The 6,280-nt window shown below is 35.8% G+C and overlaps 1 long non-coding RNA gene across 3 annotated transcripts in view; it reads right to left on the bottom strand.

Moving 5' to 3' along the window:
- Positions 1-4,165: 4,165 nt before the first annotated feature.
- LOC132862161 (uncharacterized) overlaps positions 4,166-6,280 on the bottom strand; it is a 37,441-nt gene continuing 35,326 nt past the window's right edge. Inside the window, exon 4 of one of the 3 annotated variants that reach the window (XR_009649996.1) lies at positions 4,166-5,866. This is a non-coding gene — a long non-coding RNA (uncharacterized LOC132862161). The remainder of the gene's footprint in view (positions 5,867-6,280) is intronic. The other 2 variants (XR_009649997.1, XR_009649998.1) reach the window with 2 other exon arrangements.

The following is a 6,280-nucleotide window of genomic DNA, read 5'->3' as shown; positions in this document are numbered from 1 at the left end:
GATCTGTCTTCACTGAATAAATAAATAATAATTAATAAAAAAGATGTAATTGTTATTTATTGAGTTTCTTGTGCCAAATCATAGAAATGGTATTTGATTACAAAGTTTAAGCTATATTTGATGAAAGTGTGATATTCACTGCTTTAGGAAATCACACTTAGCTAGACATATTTACCCCAAAAAAGCAAGCAATAATTCCAGATTTCACACACAGACTGTTTCACAAATATAGTCTGAAGTAACATAAAACTGAGACCATTTAAAAGTCTAGAAGAAAGTTTTAAATTGGTGTTCAAAAACATCTGAAATATTTACTTGCTTTTCACTTCAGTCTCTGCAAAGCATAGTTACATTAGATAGTCGTATTGAAAGCAATTATGAGTGATAATGATCTGAAGTCTTAAAGCATAATTAACACAGAATATTATTTTTTTTTTGAATGACAGGACTTAAGTTCACCTGAACTGGAACTTGCCATCTCCTTAATCAAAAACATCCAGTAGTAATCAAGGGACAAACAATTAAGGTTAAGAGGGAGCGGAGCTATGGGAATCCTGTTGTTGTTGATGCAGTCAGTTGCCATTTATCAAGAGCAATGGAATTAACATCAACACAGATGAAAAACAAATAGGAAGTGTACACAGAAGCAATGGCAAAAAATAAGGATCCATTATGCTTTGATTTCTGATGCAGTGACCCGGAGCTAGTCAGGGCAGGAAGGCAGTGAGCGTGAATTCTACCAGCCTCATTTCCAACCTACTGGCCAGTCAATAACCTATTTAATTTAATGTCACAGCCAATGTGGACCAAGAGTGTTGACAAGGACCTGAATGCACCTCTGAAGTATAGGGAGAAAAAAAAAGAACTGTCCCCCAGCTGTGGGCACCAGATAAACAGTAAGTGAAAAATTCAATCTCTTCCACCCTGAAAACATCTTACCTCTTATAAATTATTAAACTCTGTGGCCTCCTGTAAAGTCTATCGAGAACTTTAAGTTGAGGAAGTAATGCCTATGATTTGAAGGGCTAGAGGAGAACAGTTGCCTCCTGCAATCACTTTTCAGCCAGCCTGGCCTTTTCCTCTTCCACAGCTCAATCAAGCCCTGCCCTTTACCAATGTCTCAGTGTGCCCACTCTCATGCACAAAATACCTATTACTGTGTGTGCAGTGATACACAATGTTTTCTACTGAGTGTCTTACAAAATAAACAGAGCAAACTAGTATGATATGCACTAACATAGTCATTTAGGTAAGCAAAGACTCAAAATAAGATGTCTTCTTTTGTCGAATTCAAAATGTATGTATCTAAAATTAGCTTCAAATGGTGCCAATGTCCACACAGATCAGTTGACAACACTATTGCTATGTCCAGAATTTTCAGTGTGTGAGTGCTGTCTCGCCGTGATAAAGAACTCGTTTCCCAGTCCTCTTTGTCTTCAATTTGGACCGGAGGAAAAAAAAGCCTGCTGCTGATTTCATTAATTCTGTGTGTTTAATGAGCCCCAGTAATCTGCAGCAGCAGGCCATGACTGCCCTGCAGTGCTCCAAAATGAACACGATTAGAAGATTACTCCCATGCATTTCTACTTACATGGATTAACATGGACTAACTTACAAACATGACAGTATCTGTCCAAGAGGTTGGGTGCCATTGAGGCTTTTAAACATGTGAGCCAGGAGTTTACTTTGTTTAAAATCTTATTTAAGCATGGATTTTAATGGCAAGCTTTTTAGTTCCTCAGCCTAGACCTTACCACCAGTGAGGCTTTCCAAATTGATTTGCTCCATGCATGACACAAGACATTTAGTTTGGTTTACTTTTCATTTCTCTTTATATTACTAATACTTAACTGAATGTGCAATAAATCAAAAAATTAGATCATTATTTAGGCTTGCAAAAGAATGGAAACATTTCAAAATTAGAAGAAAAAAACAAGTAGATTGCAAAATTTGTTTTAGAATGTTCTTTTGTTATATTTTGTTGAATAGTCAGTTGTTTATGTTCATGTGACTCTCATTGCCTTAATGCATGCTGTGATTTGCCTCTGATTTGTCCCTGCATGCTGATTGCTGGATTATGATTGGTTTTCTTTGTGTTCATTCCAACCACATGTGCTGTGCTGCCCTGCTCATCATCATAATTGCTAGCAAATAGCATGCATTTCAGTCTTGAAATCCTTGCCTTAAATTCCTGATTTCATATTGTCTGAAATCCTGACTTGTCAGGATTGTCTGACTTTTTTTATGTCAATCAATGGCTGTTTTGAGTGCCACTAATATTAAATTATTGTTAGAAAGCATTCATTCTTACATAATAATAAGTGATTTCAAATAGCTCTAAGGGAATTTTTGTATTTCTGTAACTGTCCTTCTGCATTTTAATTCTTTATATGCCTATCAGATTCTAATGCAACCTATTTGCTACATGGAATTTTATGAGAACAAATATCCCAGAAATATAAAATTTTAAAATATTTGTTTCGATCATGAAAGAAGGTAGAGCATAATACTGCAGAAACATTTTATTATCTATTTAAAATAGCTGCTTTTATGTGGAAAAATTAGAAAATTTTGTTAGTTTTCCAGATAAATGTATAAAGCCATACAGTATCTACAATATGTGTGTGTATATAGGATTCAAAATAATTTAAAATTATTAGACAATTAGACAATTATTATTGTCTTAAGATGATCAGAATTGTAATGTCCCATATTCATGACACGGGGAACTGCTAAAGCTAAAAATAAACACAGAAAAACGTATTCAAGGCATTCATCTGTATGTCCTGCACTACCATAGAGTTCACTCTAATAGTTAGGTCAACAACCAAACTTTTACTTTTGTTAGTTTTCAATTCCTCTGCTAACTCAGTCACCACGTCTACAAACAATGTTCAGCCAAGCAGTCAGGGGCCATCAATGGGTTTCTAAACCTCTACTTGCACTCTATAGAGGTTTCTGTATTTGCTTTTAATTTGTATCGATCTTGCTCCAAGGCTTCAATTTTACTGATGTCAAAAGGTGAGAGAGCATTACAATATACAATGTTTTCTCTCCAGTCTTATCAGCCAGGAAATGAAAAGCAAATGGTACCTTTGTGCCAGGCCATAAAGCTGCCCAGCTGGTCTGGGCTTGGCCGCATGGAGCGGAATTGAAAAGGTCATGATGTCACCGTGTAGGACAATGACAGGCCTGTCCTTTCTCTCTTTGGGGACTTAAGTGGCAGAAAGATGAGGCAGGGAATCAGCCACTGCTTTATTTTTTGGTCAGAAAAGGTAGAGAAACACCAAGGAAAAGCAAGAAAATCACTAAGTGCTGACCTTGGATTGATCAATCACTAGATCTTTTGTTTCTTATTCTGAATGAGAGTCACAGAGCCAGACATAACAAATCAATAGCCAAGCTGGAAGGATGATTGAGCATAATATGATAACAGACTCCATTCTCTAATATATAGCCAGCATTTTTTTTGTTTGATTGTTAATTTTCTGTTGACAGTTATAGGATTTCCATCAGAATCTAATATTTTCTATCCTAAGGCTTCAAGACATCTACATTTTGCTAATTGTATCTATACTGTTATTTAAGTCAGATGTTTTAACTCATGTTTAGTCGCAGCATAAGTTGCAATGAGCCATTGCTAGTTGCATTAAAGCATCCATTGGAGAGTATGAATCTGGTATCATGATCACAGCCCCTACTAAAAACATTCATTAAGACGTAGCATCTGCCTTGTGACAGCTGAAGCCTAAAACATCTAATTCTTATGTATAGATTTCTACGATAAATAATAATTTACATTACACATAATTTTGTTCAGAAATATTAAACAGTGGAAAACAGGAATTGAATGATTGACCTGGAGCTACCAGATGTTAAGTATATACTATTCTTTTAGTATTTTTTCAATAATTAGACTGTCTGTGGAAAAAATCCCTCAGCTGAAATGGCAATTCACTGAAGGGGAAAGAATGCTGGACCTGAAACTCAAATTTACAGTTACTTTTTTTTTGATTGAATGTTTGCATTTTTGCCTTGAAGTGAAACTGGTCTTATGAGCCGTAGAAAACATAATCTCATGTATTTTGCATTACAGTGATTTTATTTGATCAAAGTCAGCAATATATTACATACAGATATGCTTGTCATCAGTGTTAAATGGCATCAAGAATTTTCAACAACTGGGGTTCAATACATTTTTATTAACAAGAAAACAAATCCATCTGCATTTTGAATTTCACCAAGAATCAAATATTTAAATTCCTATTTTTTTCTCTCTTTTATCCATTTCTTTAAATGTTTCATGTATCTTGCTATTCTCCTGGCCTAATGTTTGAATTTATAACTTAAATGACAGCTTTGGCTTGCTGTATTGCTGAGGCCTTGCAAGGATTCAAAAGTCCCTGGATTTTGGCTGTCAGGGGCAGATGGGAGTGTGTGGTGGGGAGATAAGTCACTTCGGACGACACCTCTGTGGCCCCTCTGACAGCCTTATTAACAAGAGGATGCCGAGGGAGAATGCTCTATCATCCGAGGAGATCTAAAAGTGGGTTTGAGAAAGGGCAAAAATACCCTTATCACCAGGACACTGGGGATTAAAGCCTGGTTCCCTCTGATAAATTAATTATTCCCTTTTATCTCTAAAGCTGTCACGCAAGTACACCTAAAGCTATTTCAGAACCAGAGCCTAGGTAGTGATTACCTGCCAAAGCACACACAAAGATTGGGTTTTGAGGTCTTTCCAGATAGATGTACATGTTTGAGGGAGAGTTTGTTAATTTTACTGCATTGTAGCACAGTGACATTTTCAAACCCTGGGGGCTTTTTAAGATTTTCCATCCATAATTCTAAGTTAAGGCTTCAAAAGGACAAAAAGTAACACTACATTTCTGAAACACTGGCTTGAGTGTTTAAATTGTGGAAATATATGCTTCTGTTAAAAAAATTGGTCAAATGAAATCAAAATAAACAATGGCAAGGGGTCAACCACACAGAGATTTTAAATCCTGTCAAGATTCTAGAGCTCAATTTGTGTGTGTTGAAGTTAGAAGCCATCCCTCACTCGTCAGTCAACAACATTACTCAATACACAGCTTTGATAGCTTTCTGTTTAACTCTTGATAGCACACTGAACTATTACACAGATCATTTCATTTAGGCAATGAATTGTTCTCCATTCTCCAGTGCTAGAATAAATTATTACTGATTATTATCCCAGCTATGTGTACAAGAAATGAAACTCCATACACTGTAGATCCACAATAATAATTATGGAATTATTTCACAATATACAAGTTTATCTCTGGATATTCTTTCCTTCACAATAAAAAAACAAGTCATAGCCAAAATATTATTCAACAAAAATATTTAGTTACACACATTTGACAACATTCAGAAGTAAACTATTTATTTATTTATTTAGTTAGTTACATTTTTGTAATAGTAAGCAGAGTCGAAATGGAAATTTATGTTTTTAATATATGATGGAGCACTCTGTAGCTTTGCTTCCTCAAGGCTCCAAGGGTCTCTGGTTCACCACAAGCTTGAGTTTCTGAAAGACAGAAACTCACATTATCTCTATTTGTGCATGGTTTTCCTCTGGATTCCTCATTCCTCCACTCCATTCCAACATGCATTCCGTTGGTTTGTTTATGCATAGAAAATGCCAAACCATTTGTATGAATGTGGGTGAACATGGTGACCTCTAATGAAGAGACCCTGTCTCGTGCCCAGTGTTCCCAGGAGAGTCTGCAGATCCACTGTGACCCAGGATGAAGTGTTTACTAAAAATGAATGATTGATGACTTTGATGACTTTTTGTCTCATGCAGCAGGCATAAAACACCAAAGATCACAGCACTCTGAAACTTGATAATGAAAAATCAGTGTCAGGTTCTCACATGTAAAAGGGATTCTGACAGATCAAAGGCATAAATCAGTTTCTATGTGCATTATTTTCAGTCTCTCAACAGTGCCCAGTCTCTTTGAAGTCTTAAAGAGTTAGAGGTTTCAAGAGGGGTGAGTGCCTAAACCAGTCCTAATCTGACATGCAATGTAGGAGTGTCAATAGTTGCAGGGTATTTGAACATCTTTCATATTTCATTTCAGTTTTACGATTTTCAGTAAATGGTATTCTTGAATAATTCACTTTAGTAGCATGAGGATATGAATTTGATAAATGTTATAAAGCACCTCTGTACGGTGGCCGAGAAGTGCAAAACAAATTAACAAATCCGAAAACAAATTAACAAATCCGAAAACACATTAACAAATCAGAAAAC

The sequence above is a fragment of the Tachysurus vachellii genome, chromosome 19 (assembly GCF_030014155.1).
Source record: "Tachysurus vachellii isolate PV-2020 chromosome 19, HZAU_Pvac_v1, whole genome shotgun sequence".
Lineage (NCBI taxonomy): Eukaryota > Metazoa > Chordata > Actinopteri > Siluriformes > Bagridae > Tachysurus > Tachysurus vachellii.
This window is presented reverse-complemented; position numbering and strand designations above follow the sequence as displayed.